This window comes from Erinaceus europaeus, chromosome 17, assembly GCF_950295315.1.
Source record: "Erinaceus europaeus chromosome 17, mEriEur2.1, whole genome shotgun sequence".
Lineage (NCBI taxonomy): Eukaryota > Metazoa > Chordata > Mammalia > Eulipotyphla > Erinaceidae > Erinaceus > Erinaceus europaeus.
The window spans coordinates 3,915,459-3,930,004 of NC_080178.1; the positions used below are offsets into that span (position 1 = coordinate 3,915,459).

Sequence of the window (14,546 nt, forward strand, 5' to 3'; positions counted from 1 at the left end):
GGAACATTCTAGGCTGCGCTCATTTCAGAACCCATCTTCCTCGAGTGGCAGAGTAAACATACTGGGAGGACCCAGCCTCCCTTCAGAGTGGGGCAGTTTCTTTTTTTTTTAAATTTATTTCTTTATTGGGCAATTAATGTTTTACATTCAACAGTAAATACAATAGTTTGTACATGCATAACATTCCCCAGTTTCCCATTTAACAATACAACCCCCACTATGTCATTTATCATCCTTCATGGACCTGTATTCTCCCCACCACCCACCCCAGAGTCTTTTACTTTGGTGCAACCCGCCAATTCCCTTTCAGGTTCTACTTGTTAGTGGGGCAGTTTCTACCACTGTTATTCTACATTGAAGGCAAGGTTCTGGAGAGGCCCTCAAGAAGCTTTACGACGTTGTTCCTGATGGAGATGACCAGTGATGGTGGAGAGAGGGACCTGTTAGAGGTGCAGACCCATCATATCTATATGGGAATCCCAGAATTCCCTGACGAAGGCTCCAGATGATGGGGTGGCCTGGTAATGACCAAAAGGGGCATCATGAAAGTGTGCCAGTCTCTTGCCATTTCCCAGCGTTTATCCCTGCTTTGTTGACAAGGTTAGCCTTGAAGTGATTGAGGGAAGTGAAATAGGAAGTAGGTTAGGGGGGTATCTAGGTCTAGGTAGAAAATATTTGACTAATGGGCAGGGATAGATAGCATAATGGTTATGCAAAGAGACTCTCATGCCTGTGGCTCCAAAGTCACAGGTTCGATCCTCTGCACCACCAGAAGCTAGAGCTGAGCAGTGCTCTGGTATATACATAATAAAATACTACTCAGCTATTAAAAATAGTGATTTAGGGTGGGGGTAGATAGCATAATGGTTATGCAAACTGACTCTCATACCTGAGGCTCCTTCAAGTCCCAGGTTCAATCCCCTGCACCACCATAGTGCTCTGGTTAAAAAAAAAAAAAAAAAAAGAGTAGGGTGGTTGCTTAGTGGGTTAAGCGCATGTGGCGATAAGCGCAAGGTCCAGTGTAAGGATCCCGGTTCGAGCCCCCGGCTCCCCACCTGCAGGGGAGTCACTTCACAGGTGGTGAAGCAGGTCTGCAGGTGTCTGTCTGTCTTTCTCTCCCCCTCTCTGTCTTCCCCTCCTCTCTCCATTTCTCTCTGTCCTATCCAACAACAAATGACATCAACAATAACAATAATAACCACAACAAGGCTACAACAACAAGGGCAACAAAAAGGGAAAAAATGGTCTCCAGGAGCAGTGAATTCGTGGTGCAGGCACGGAGCCCCGGCAATAACCCTGGAGGCAAAAAAAAATTGGTGGGTGGGGGAGACAGCATAATGGTTATGCAAACAGACTCTCATGCCTGAGGCTCCTAAATCCCAGGTTCAATCCCCTGCCCCATCATAAGCTAGAGCTGATCAGTGCTCTGGTGTTTCTCTCTCTCTCTGTGTGTGTGTGTCTCTCTCTCTGCATCTCTCTCAAAAATAAAATTAATTAAAATTTTTTTTTTTTAAATTAGTGATTTCACTGTTTTCAGCCCATCTTGGATGGAGCTTGAAGAAATCATGTTAAGTGAAATAAGTCAGAAACAGAAGGATGAATATGGGATAACTCACTCTCAGGCAGAAGTTGAAAAACAAGACCAGAAGAGGAAACGCTAAGCAGAACCTGGACTGGAGTCGGTGTATCGCACCAAAGTCAAAGACTCTGGGCTGGGTGGCGGGGAGCTTACAAGTTCTCGAAAAGGCTGACAGAGGACCTAGTGGGGTTGTATTGTTATGTGGAAAACTGGGAAATGTGATGCATGTGCAAACTGTATTCACTGTCAAATGGAAAACATTACTCCCCCAATAAAGCAAAAACAGAAAGAAACTTTGGTGAGTGCTGTGCGGCGGTGTCTTTTGACGTCTTTGTACTTGCTTGCCGCACTTACTGAGTCACTGTAGACAGTTGTACACTTTCACTTTAAGGAATATATTTTCCCCGACCTGTTTATTTCTTTTTACCAGAGCACAGCACAGCTCTGGCTTATGGTGGTGTGGGGGACTGAACTTGGGACCTTAGAGCCTCAGGCATGAGTCTTTGCAGAACATTATGCGATCTCCCTTACCCAGCTTGTCTTTTTTTTTTTTTTTACCAGAGCACCACAGCACTACTCAGCTCTGGTTTATGGTGGTGCAGGGGATTAAACCTGGGAGTTCAGAGCCTCAGGTATGAGACTATCTCTACATAACCATTATGCTATCTCCCTTGCCCATCTTGTCTATCTTTTTTTAAAATAATTAATTATTTATTCCTTTTTGTTGCCCTTGTTGTTTTATTGTTGTTGTTGTTATTGATGTTGTCATTGTTGGATAGGACAGAGAAATGGAGAGAGGAGGGGAAGACAGAGGGGGGGGGAAAGAAAGACAGACACCTGCTTGTCTATCTTTTTAATGGCATTGGGAATGAGCCCAGGACCTTATGTGTGTATGTGGTACTGTTGGGGGACCCTTGCTTCTTTTTCTTTTTTTGCCTCCAGGGTTATCAGTGGGGCTCGGTGCCTGCACTACAAATCCACTGCTCCTAGAGACCGTTTTTTTCCCTTTATTTTATTTTTAATTCTTTTATTATATATTTATATATTTTCCCTTTTGTTGCTCTTGTTTTTTTATTGTTGTTGTTATTGATATCATTGTTGTTAGATAGGACAGAAAGAAATGGAAGACAGAGAAGGGGAGAGAAAGACAGACACCTGCAGACCTGCTTCACCGCCCGTGAAGGGACTCCCCTGCAGGTGGGGAGCCGGGGGCTCGAACCGGGATCCTTATGCCAGTCCTTGCGCTTTGTGCCACCTGTGCTTAACCCGCAGAGCCACGGCCCGACTCCCTCCTTTATTATTATTTTTTTAATTGAGTAGGACTGAGAGAAATCGAGAGAGGAAGAGAAGCTGAAGGGGGAGAGACAGACACCTGCAGACCTTCTTAGCGGGTTGTGAAGTGAGCCGCAGCTGGGGAACCGGGGACTTGACCCGGGGTCCTTGCACTTTGTACTATGTGTGCTTAACCCAGTGCACCCACCAGGGGGCCCAATTTTCTGTCACCAAGACTTGCTAAGGTGTCTGGAGAGAGACTTCATCAGGTAGGATATGTGCCTTAGCATGCATACAACCTAACTTCAAGCCCCAGCACCACAAAGCAGATGCTATGGCACCAGAGGAAGCTCCAGTGCTTTGGCATCCATCCATCCATCCATCCATCCATCCATCCATCCATCCATCCATCATCTATCTGAAAAAGTGGTGGTAAAAGAACTTGCTGTGGGACTGAGGGACCCCACATATGTGATGGGGTCACCACTTTTCTTCAGGAGACCTGACTCAGCATTCTACATGGCTGACAGGCTTTCTGTCCTCCTGACCAGATCCTGCTGCCACAGGCTTTGCTTCCCTCAGGTAGCGCCAGTTTGGTGTTTGTGTGTGTGTGTGTGTCTCCTATGTGGCAGTCTGGTCCCCCACCCCCCATGGCCTGTACCCTCAATATGACTTGAGTTTGAGTTTGAGCAGAGGAGACCCCTGGGGGTCACTGTTCCCTGTGGGTGGAAGAGTGGGATGCACCCCAGGAAGCCCCTCTGTCTTGTTGTTCAGGACCTCCCCTCCCTCAGGCTGGTCTGATGTGTCCCAGCACCTCTTGGTGAGGGTCGCCCTGCAGGTGGGGAAGGAACAGAACAGGGGGCTCCTGGGAGGGCTCCCCATCCAATGCCCCTCCAGGGGGACCGGCTGTGGAGACCAGGGAGGGAGGGTCTGCAGAAGGAGCTAGCAGCAACGACGCCGCGGGGACTCGAACCCCGGCCCAGCAGTGCCAGGCGTGCCCACACCAGCGCGTTTTGCTTTTTCCGGCTCACTTTGTCACAGATTCAGAGGTGAAAAGCAAAACCTGGAGGCAGCCATGAGCTCCTCCAGGAAAAGAAACACCTGCGGCGGCAGCACTCCTCCCTCGACGGCCAGTGCTCTTCCCTGGACGGCGAGGGGATGGCGTCCCCCTGCCCTGGGGCATCCTGGGGTTGTCACTGAGCGGAGCCCAGCAGTGGGGCCACCAGTGGCAGGGAAGGTCCTGCCTGTTCCAGCACCACCAGCAGACACACACTTTTGTGTGAATAGAAATTTGCAGAAAGACATTCGAGAGGCTGCTTTGGGTCAAAGTACCGGGGTGGAAGCAAGGCGGGGGGATTTTTCCTTTATATTTTCTTCGTGGTTTGAATCAGCTCTGTACATGTGACATGGAGAATTAAAGGCAAGAATTGGAGAATTTTCCCACTGGAACAGAGAGTCTGAGAACTGGGAGGAATTTCCCACATTTGGGCCTAGTCCAGGCGCTAACGGTCCTTAGGTCTGCTGTCCCCGGCTGCGTGGGCCTCACCTGCCTGGTCTGCATCTTCCCGCCTCTGGGTCATGTCAGCTTTGATGCTCCCCAGCCACGGCTGTGAACTTGGCATGAGGTGAGAAGCCGGAGCCCTGGGCCCTCAGCTCAGCTGGCCCCGCGGGGAGAGGGCTGTAGGCGCCACGTGGCTCCTTCACAGGGCCCCAGCAGCAGAAGGTGCAGGAGGCCCACCCTGGACCCAAGGCCCTCTGGGCACTGTTGCTCCCAGCACGGGCGGTGCCACCCCTGGGCCACAGCTGGTCCTGTGGAGGGGGGTCTGGGTCCCTTCCTGCAGGCTGGGAGGCTCAGAAGCCCTTCCTAGCAAGGCCAGGCAAGAAACTGAGGCTTGAGGGGCGGAACCTGGGTCCAAGTCCAGATTAAGCTGGCCCCACTTCACACATGGACACCCCCTCCAAGTTCTGGGAAGCCAGACCTGCAGGCTCTGCCTCAGCATCTCCAGGGAGAGGACACTCGCTGAGCCTCCTGCTCCCCATCCTCCCCTTAGCTGGGACCCCGACACACCGCAGGAGGAGGAGGACACTTACTTCTTTCAGCAGATCGGCCACCTAGTCCCGACCTAACGGAGCAAAGCTCTGCCTGAAAGGCCTCAGACATGGGGGAGTCAGAACACACTCTGGAAAGGAGAGACTTCATTCAGCAGTTAGTGACAGGTGGGATGGGGAAGCCCAGAGGGCTCAACCAGAGTGGCTCCTTGTCTGTATCATCAATAAATATTAAGAAAGAGAAAAAGAAAAAAAAATAAATAAAAATATAAGTATAAAAGAAAGAGAAAAAGAAAGAGAAAGGGAAATATTGATGAGTCCAGTACTTCAGGAAGAAACCGAACATTTTCAAAGAAGCAGCAGCTTTGTAACCCAGGAGCTTGCAGTGGGTGAAGCACCCAGGTCTGTAAACATTTCAGTGTCATCATAACGTGTGTCACTGAGCTTCAACAGGAAGCCAGGGCCAGGCAGGTGGCTCAGCAGTACAGCCACTGCCTACATGCCTGAGGAGGCCCTGGACTTGAACCCCAGCAACCAAGACAAACCAGAGTGGAGCTCCATGGACAACTGAGCGACTGAGCGGTGGTTTGCTTCCTCCTCTGCCTGCCTCTCTCTCTCGCTTCTTCTCTTCTCTCTCTGTCCCTCCCTCTCTCTGTATCATAAAATAATAAAAGAAACTGTGTCAGGTCAGCGTCTGACAGAGAGACCCTGAGTTTGAAGTCCAGCCTGGTCTAGATTCAAAACCACTTCTCTGAGAAGCTAGCTGCACGCCTGCCCACTGAAGCACTGGTTAAACCGTCAGGATCTGCCCGGGGAGGGAAGAGCGGGCTCAGAAGCTGTGGTGGTCAATACACAGTGGAAGACTCAGGAGAGATGAGACCTCACCCTCTGCTCTGAGCTGGAGCAGCTGAGGGCAACAGGTCAGGAGAGGGACAAAGACCAGGCGACCTCTCTGGTTTGTGGGAACATCCCCTTAGATACTAGCCACAAAGCAGAGGACACCAAGGTGGTGGGGAAGGGGCCAGAAGGGTGGGGGTGTGCGGTGGTAACACACATGACCAAGAGGGTAAAACTGGACCCCTGAAACGTACAGCTCCGTGCATTGACGTTACCTCAATGAAGTCAACATTAAAAGTTCTTTGGGAAAAGCGCATGATGGCAGAGGAGGACCTAGTGGGGACTGTATTGTTACGTGGAAATGTTATGCATGTACAAACTACTGTATTTTGCTACTGTATTTTACTGTCAAACTACTACAAACTACTGTATTTCACTGTCAACTGTAAACAATTAATTCCCCAATAAAGAAATTTAAAAAAAGGGAAAACAGTCATTGCTACTCTTCTGATGGTGTTGTATTGCACGAAAAACAAGACTGAGGAGGGAGGGGGAGGTAGAGGGATGTGGGACTCTGGTGCAGGAAATGTCCTGCAGACACTTGTACCCAGCTGTCACCAACTGGGCAGTGAACCATGAACCCTCCAGTAATATGACTGAGAAAAGTTTTCTCCACTAAAAAACAAACCAACCAACCTTCTCTTGACATAGTTCCTCATCAGAAGCTGAAAGGAGAGGAATCGGGACAGTCATCTCAGGAGACGCAGGAACACCTGTTTTAACAGGTTCAACCTCTATGGTGCACAGAGGACACAGGACAAGAACTCCCGCTCCCTGTAATGACAAATGGCCCTGCACATCTGTCAGTGACACCACACCGAGGACACACACCATAGCAATGATTCCCACGTTGAAGGCCACCTCTCTTCTCTGTCCCCAAACACTGTCCCCAGGGGATGCCATCCAAGCCTGACTGTTCACACAGAACCCTGATATTCTGGGGGGGGGGGTCATACCTAAGAACAGTCAGTCCAATCTTCACCCTGTAAGTTCAAGCACTTTAACATGTCAACTTGATGTCAAAGGACACTAGCAAAGTGGAGCCATAACCCACAGAACGGGAGGCAGACCCTCTCTCTAGTCAGGGCCTGGGAGGCAGAATCTCTGAGGCAGTCACCAGCCAGTGACAAAAAGGTCGATACCCAGTTCAAAAACAAGCCCCGGATCAGAACAGCTGAATATGTAAAGGAAATACAGCAGCCGGAAATACAGCAGCCGGGGGGGGGGGGCAGTGCAGTAGGTTAGAGACTTGAACTTGCAAGCGTGGGGTCCCAAGTTTGCTCTGATTCTCTCTCTCTCCTTAACAAATAAGCAAATCACACCCATCCAAAAAGATCCGTGTACACTTATGTTCTTGGCAGCACAATTGGTAATAGCCAAAACCTGGAAGCAACCCAAGTGTCCAACAACAGATGAGTGGCTGAGCAAGTTGTGGTCTATATACACAATGGAATACTACTCAGCTGTAAAAAATGGTGACTTCACCGTCTTCAGCCGATCTTGGATGGACCTTGAAAAATTCATGTTAAGTGGAATAAGTCAGAAACAGAAGGATGAATATGGGATGATCTCACTCTCAGGCAGAAGTTGAAAAACAAGATCAGAAAGGAAAACACAAGTAGAACCTGAACTGGAATTGGCGTATCGCACCAAAGTAAAAGACTCTGGGGTGGTGTGGAGAATACTGATCCAAGGATGACAGAGGACCTAGTGGGGGTTGTATTGTTATGTGGAAAACTGGGAAATGTTATGCATGTACAAACTATTGTATTGATTGTCGAATGTAAAACATGAATTCCCCAATAAGGAAATTAAAAAGAAACAAATAAGCAAATCTTTAAAAACATAAAGAAAACATATACACGATTGACAAGCACATGAAAAGGCAGTTGACGTCACTAGTAATCAGAGAAATGCAAACCAAAACCACACCCGTCAGGGTGGCTATGAGCAGAGAACCAGCACGATCGGGAGGCATGGTGGATAAAGCATTGGACTCTCAAGCATGAGTTACCAAGTTTGATCCCCAGAGTGATGTGCTAGGATGATGTCTGGGTCTCTCTCTCTCCCCTCCTAGCTCTGTCTTTACTAAATACAAACAGTGTCGGCAGAGTGTGGAGAAACGGAGTCGCGCAAACTGGCCCAGTAGCATGGGAAGGCAGCGTGACGATTCCTCAAGTGCTTCATTACACACCGAGGTACTCACCAAGGGGATTTAAAACATATATTCACACAAAAATCATGCAGAAATGTCCACAGAAGTGTTACACACCAAAGCAAAAACAAACCACCCAGATGGCCAAGTATTGACTAGATAAAGATAATTCAATACAGCTGCCCAGTGGAATATTACTCAGCGGTGGAAAGGAATGAAATACCATGACATACTACAATACAGGTGAATCCTGAAATATCGTTCGGTGAAACGAAACAGACACAAACATGTCTGATCCCATTTAGTTGCCTAGAATATACGAATGCAGAGACAGGATGACAACAAATGTTCCCAGAAATGGGGGAGAGGGTGATGACTTACAGTTCTATGAGGAGAGAGCTTCTGTCTGGAAACAGTGTGACGGCTGAACAACAACGTCCGCATCCTTACGCGGGTCCTTGTGCTTTGCGCCACCTGCGCTTAACCCGCTGTGCTACCGCCCGACTCCCCAAAGTCTGCATCCTAAGATCTGCTGGTCTGTACACTGTAAAGGCAGGGAGTTGATAGGGTGCTAAAGATCGTCCCATTTTTAAAAAAGAATTTATTTATTTATTTACTCATGAGAAAGATGGGAGGAGAGAAAGAACCAGCCATCACTCTGGTACACGTGCAGCCAGGGAGTGAACTCGGGACCTCATGGTTGAGAATCCAGTGCTTTTATCCACTGCGCCACCTCCTGGACCACTAGATCATCCCATTTTAGAAAGGAAAAATAAACTTATTTTAAAAGGAAACTTTATCAGAATAAATGTTAAACCAGCAATTCAAAAATACCCATTATTTTTAATATTATTTAATACCCAAGTGTGAGGACTCAACATGTAGACAGGCCTGTCACCCCAGCTTGCCCACCAACAGGCCGGCACCCCTTCTGCTGAGGTGTCTGTGCTGCCCAGGCCCAGCCCGACCCACGTCCCCTCCCCTGGCTGGCCAGTTCTCTGCAGGTGCAGAAGGAGCCTGAGCCTAACACCCCAGCTGTCAGGGACGGCGCCAAGGGGACAGGAGGGGACAGGCCCGGAGACGGGACCAGCCTCATGGCTACTGCGAGCTCCGAGTGAGCGTGTCGGAGAGAACGGCCTCATCTCATCAACTCCCCTCCTGTCTCTTAGTAAACAGTATGGTACCCCTTCTGACAAATCGGAAAACTGAGGCAGAGAGGCGGTCAGATAGATACCATGAGAGGCAAGGTCCAGCTGGAGAGCAGGGTCATCTGACTTTAGAATCTGAACTGTCAGCCAACATGCCATATGGCCTTCTGGTCAGTCCTGAAAATAAAGGGCGCATGTTAGTTACCAAGTGAAGCCTCTAGGGCGGGCAGACAACGTAAAGGTTATGGAAAGACACTCTCAAGCCTGAGGCTCCAAAGTCCCAGGTTCAATTCCCCGCACCACCATAAGCCAGAGCTGATCAGTGCTCTGGTGTTTCTTTCTCTCTCTGCATCTCTCTCAAAAATAAATAAAATATTTTTTTTAGTTCTCTGGTAAAACAAACAAACAAACAAACAAATGAAGCCTTTATATGTTTATTAGTGGGTCTTACCACACACTACCACACTCAGAAGACTTAGAAAAACAGACCTAGTGCAGGGAGTCGGGCACAGTGGGTTAAGCACAGGTGGTGCAAAGTGCAAGGGTCAGCATTAAGGATCCTGGTTCGAGCCCCTGGCTCCCTACCTGCAGGGGAGTCTCTTCACAGGCAGTGAAACAGGTCTGCAGGTGTCTATCTTTCTCTCCCCCTCTCTGTCCTCTCCTCCTCTCTCCATTTCTCTCTGTCCTATCCAACAATGACAACATCAATAACAACAACAATAATAACTACAACAACAATAAAACAACGAGGGCAACAAGAGGGAATAAATAAATAAAATTAAAAAATAAATAAATAAAAGAGAGTGGAGGGTAGATAGCATAATGGTTATGCAAACTGACTCTCATGCCTGAGGTTCCAAAGTCCCAGGTTCAATCCCCCGCACCACCATAAACCAGAGCTGAACAGTGCTCTGGTTAAAACAAAACAAAACAAAAAAACAGACCTAGTCATGACACAGAATATAACACCTTGAGGACCGGACGTCGTAAGTGCACTCCACTTGTACAGGAGCAGACTAAAATTCCCGAAGGACATGAAAACTTGTGCTGTTCTGAATGGACACAGCGGCCAGTTCCCAAATGGGGAGTCTCGGTATCATATCTTCCTGCGTGTAATGCAACTTCACTGCAAATCTGAACACCAAAAAAGAAAAATATACATTTATACAGGTAGTACAACGGCACTGCAAATCTAAATCACAATGGAATCTGAACACTCAGAAAAGAGAGAGAATTATGTTGAAACAACAATAACAGCCCTACAAATCAATATTCCCTCAGTAAGGTGATACTGAAAAGAACGGGGTCTGCACTAGCCTGTACCACTATAAAGTGATATAAAATGGTGAGAACAAAAAAAAAATGGTGAGAACGTTTGGTACGACAAGTGGAAAGATCAGTGCAAGAGACTAGAACATTCCTGAGGAGGCTCAAATACATGACAGTCTTTAGTCCACTGTTAACGGGGTCATTTTAAACCCATCGAGGGTAGAGATTGAGCAGTGATGCCGGGAAAATTGGTCAGTCATTTCAAACGAACAATATTAGATTCTTACCTCACAATATCCACTGAAACAACTTCTAGAAGGACTGTAAAGTTACATGTCACAAATAGACCCACCAAGGAATCGGAAACATGGCCCAAAGTCCAAGCCCATAATTAATAATAATAAATAAACAGATTTGATGGCGGGACTTAAAACCAGCGGCAAGAGACCACACAGACCTTCAAAAGGCAAAGGTGTGTTTGCAGTGACAGCTGCCGGGGCCTCCCTCCCTTCAAGGGCTGAGTCTGGGAGGGAAGTACAGAACATATCCGCAGCTCAGCCAACCAGAATCGGACGTTCAGTGACAGGATCAGAGGTGCAAATTTAAACAAAAACACAGAACTTGGACTGGAGTTGGTGTACTGCACCAAAGTAAAAGACTCTGGGGTGGTGGGGAGAGTTCAGGTCCTGGAACAGGATGGCAGAGGAGGACCTCGTGGGGGTTGTACTGTTATGTGGGAATGTTACACATGTACAAACCTACCTTTGTGTTTTCCTGTCAACTGTAAACCATTAATCCCCCAATAAAGAAATAAAATAAAAAAAAGACCAGCTCACTCAGCAAAGGTAATACCATAAATAAATAAATAACAAAAACACACGAAGGATGAGGCCAGGCCGTCCTTAAGAGGGACGCCTGGCAGCCTGAGTCAAAGCATCACTTGGTCACAGCCTGGAAGCCAGCCAGCCACCAGCGGGCCGTGTGGGGCCCAGAGGTGAGCACAGCTTTCCCACAGTGCAGTCAAGTTAGACACGGTCAGGAAAGGTGGTCCTCGTCCTTCCACCACAAGACGGCACCGAGGACAGGGATGTGGCCAGGAAAGTTCTGGAAAAGCAGAGAATGGGAAGGGTTCTCCTTATCATGATGCAGTGAAGCACAGAGCACGGAGACGGCCTCACCTTCCACAGGTGAGGAAGGATATCGATCAGGGTAAGTGGTATTGGGACAAGATGCTAATGGTCCCCACGTCACTTATTACACCCAAATAAAGTGCGGACAGATTCAATAGCCAAATAAAAATAGAGCCGGAACGGAAGTGGGACAAGATATAGGACCTAACAGAAAGTCATTGTGAGCCGTTCGTCTTCCAGAAGTTCAGGAGACCCAGAGTCATGAAGCATTTGATCGCTGAGCATATTTAAAATTCTTATCACAAAACTTACAGAGCAAACAGGAAGGTATGTGTAGGACGGATGAGGAAGAGTTGATTTCCTTAAAATAGACCAAGTTCCTAAAATCAGGAGAGGCACAGGTGGGTTGAAATGCAAAACGACTCTGCCCCTAAATGCTGCTTTCACTCCTCAGGCTGGCAAACGAGGACTTCAAGAGCAGCCCTGAGACCGGACAAAAGTGTGGGCTGGGGGGGTGAGGGGTTCCAGTATGTTTAGAACGTCACCCTCGTCGACCGCAGGACCCCCTGAGTGCCCGAGGGGTGAGGGCCATCGCGCAGGACCAGGCATGCTGGAAATGTCTGTCAGCACCAGGATTCTGGCACAGGAGGAGCGGTGGACGGACCCAGGGCACTGCCGGCACGTGTGGGCACCTCTCACCAGAGAGCAAAACGAGTCAGTAGCAACAGGCAGCACAGGAGCATGTTCCCACTTCAGTCAAAATGAAAAGAGAAAGCTTCCAACAACAACGACATCAGTCATAACTACAATAAAACAACAAGGGCAACAAAAAGGAAGAAATAATAAATTTAACAAATAGGGACAAAAATATCAGATTCTAGAGTTCCAATAATTCTGTCAAGGAATAATTTAGTTACTCCCCCACCCCACCCTACTCCCCAAGATGTTACTAACTCCTTAAATAACATCAACTAGATTACGCTGTGAAAACTACCCATGAAGAAAAAAAAAAAAAACTACCCATAAAAAAAATAAATTTAAAAAAAAAAAAGAAAAAAAAATGAAAAGAGAAAGCTGTCTCTCTGGTGGGAGCATAAGTGTGTGATACAGCTACGAATCCGTGAGCACAGGTCGCGGGAAGGGGCGTCGGGGCGGGCAGCGCTGGGCCCCCGGTCAGGCTTTCCTTCTGTGTGTGGAGAAAGCACGGGTGGCTGGTGACCCGACTACACTGACAGGAGAAGCTTCTGGGAAGGTGGGCGGGTCCACACGCGCTATCACCCAATGGCCCTGAGCTGTCACCAGGGACAGGCCCGGCCCCGGACCCCCTGAGACAGATCCACATGATATGCCAGCTTTTCCATAAAGTGAAAACCAGCTAGGATGAGATTATTATTTTTTTAAATAATTTTTAAAATATTTACTTATTTTCCCTTTTGTTGCCCTTGTTGTTTTGCATTGTTGTTGTAGTTACTGTTGTTATTGATGTCATCGTTGTTGTTGGATAGGACAGAGAGAAATGGAGAAAGGGGGGAAGACAGAAAGGGGGAGAGAAAGACAGACACCTGCAGACCTGCTTCACCACCTGTGAAGCGACTCCCCGGAAGGTGGGGAGCTGGGGGCTCGAACCGGGATCCTTATGCGGGTCCTTGCACTTTGTCCCACATGCGCTTAACCCGCTGCGGTACCGCCTGACTCTCAGATGAAATTATTTTAAAAAGAGCATGCAAGGTAAGACCTTTAAAAAAACTACAGGAAAGGAAAACAAAGGAAAATAAACGTGTCAATAAAAAATGGAGGATTCAGTATAACAACTTTGGCGGGTGGGGGGGGAGCAAATACTGGCTGAGAAGCCAACTTACGAAGTTTCTCAACTTCTCTAAATGTTTCCCACATTATTCAGCAACATCAAGGAATCCAATCAAACGACATGTTATACAAGAGCCACAGACCAGCTCTGTGGTCTCGAACAGTCCTGCCTTAGAAGGGGCGGCACAGACTCCAATTACTAGATTTTTAAACAAAACAGTGAATTCACACTCATTGCATTTGATTAGAAGCAACTACTGATCCATGAAGAGTGTTTAGCTAGAGGCTAAACCTACCAGAGCGGTAACCACAAGTTAATACTCAGTTCTCTGTCTGCTCTTTAGAGACCAAGGATACTGTTTTTAGAGAGGTGCTTATCAAAAGTGTTTGATATTTCAATTTTGCCATTGTAAACATCGAACATAAGTCCACTCCAAAGCTGGATTTGGAACTCCTGAAATGCCGAGAAGTCTCGACCTTAACAGTGGGACCCATACAAGCACAGCCGCTAAAGACAAAGCACTCACAGGCAAAACCAGCAAGCATTACCTTCACCCGTTAGACGCCTTTTTCTCTTTTTTTTCCTCCAGAGTTATTGCTGGAGCTCAGTGCCTGTACTATGAATCCACTGCTCCTGGAGGCCATTTTCCCCCTTTTGTTGCCCTTGTTGTTTATCGTTGTTGTTATTATTGTTGTTGCTATTACTGTTGTTGGATAAGACAGAGAGAAATGGAGAGAGGAGGGGAAGACAGAGAGGGGGAGAGAAAGACAGACACCTGCAGACCTGCTTCACTGCTCATGAAGTGACTCCCTTGTAGATGGGGAGCCAGGACCTCGAACTGGGATCCTCACGACGGCCCTTGTGCTTTGCGTCACCCGCCCGTAACCCCCTGAGCCACCGCCCAACCCCTAGACGCCTTTTTAAAGTCCTGTGCATACGACGCTTGTTTCCAACAAGAGGCATCTGTCACTGGCAAGCACACGCTGACCTTCTCGGCTATAGAAGAGGGAACGGTCATCCTGACAGTCAGGGCACAGCTGCCCCAGTGAGTGGGAAATGGCAGAGGGTAAGTCGGCTGCTGAGGCCACGAGAGATTCCGGTTACAGCGGGTTTGTAACAATTTCTTGGACATGGCACCAAAGAGAGGTCAGAAAGGTATACCATGGGCGGAGGGTAGATAGCATAACGGTTATGCAAACAGACTCTCATGCCTGAGGCGCCAACGTCCCAGGTTCAATCC

At 48.0% G+C, this 14,546-nt stretch overlaps 1 long non-coding RNA gene across 8 annotated transcripts; it reads right to left on the reverse strand.

Annotated features, from left to right (window-relative positions):
- Positions 1-3,862: 3,862 nt before the first annotated feature.
- Positions 3,863-13,997, reverse strand: LOC107522295 (uncharacterized). 8 transcript variants are annotated; one of them, XR_009545568.1, is made up of 4 exons: positions 9,686-13,997; positions 9,187-9,277; positions 8,570-8,696; positions 3,863-6,571 (listed from the first exon to the last, which is right to left on the reverse strand). It is a non-coding gene; the product is annotated as an uncharacterized LOC107522295 (long non-coding RNA). The 8 variants fall into 8 exon arrangements; XR_001601431.2 differs by having other exon boundaries at positions 8,570-10,234; positions 11,704-13,997; XR_009545567.1 differs by having other exon boundaries at positions 8,570-9,277.
- Between the last annotated feature and the right edge of the window lie 549 nt (positions 13,998-14,546).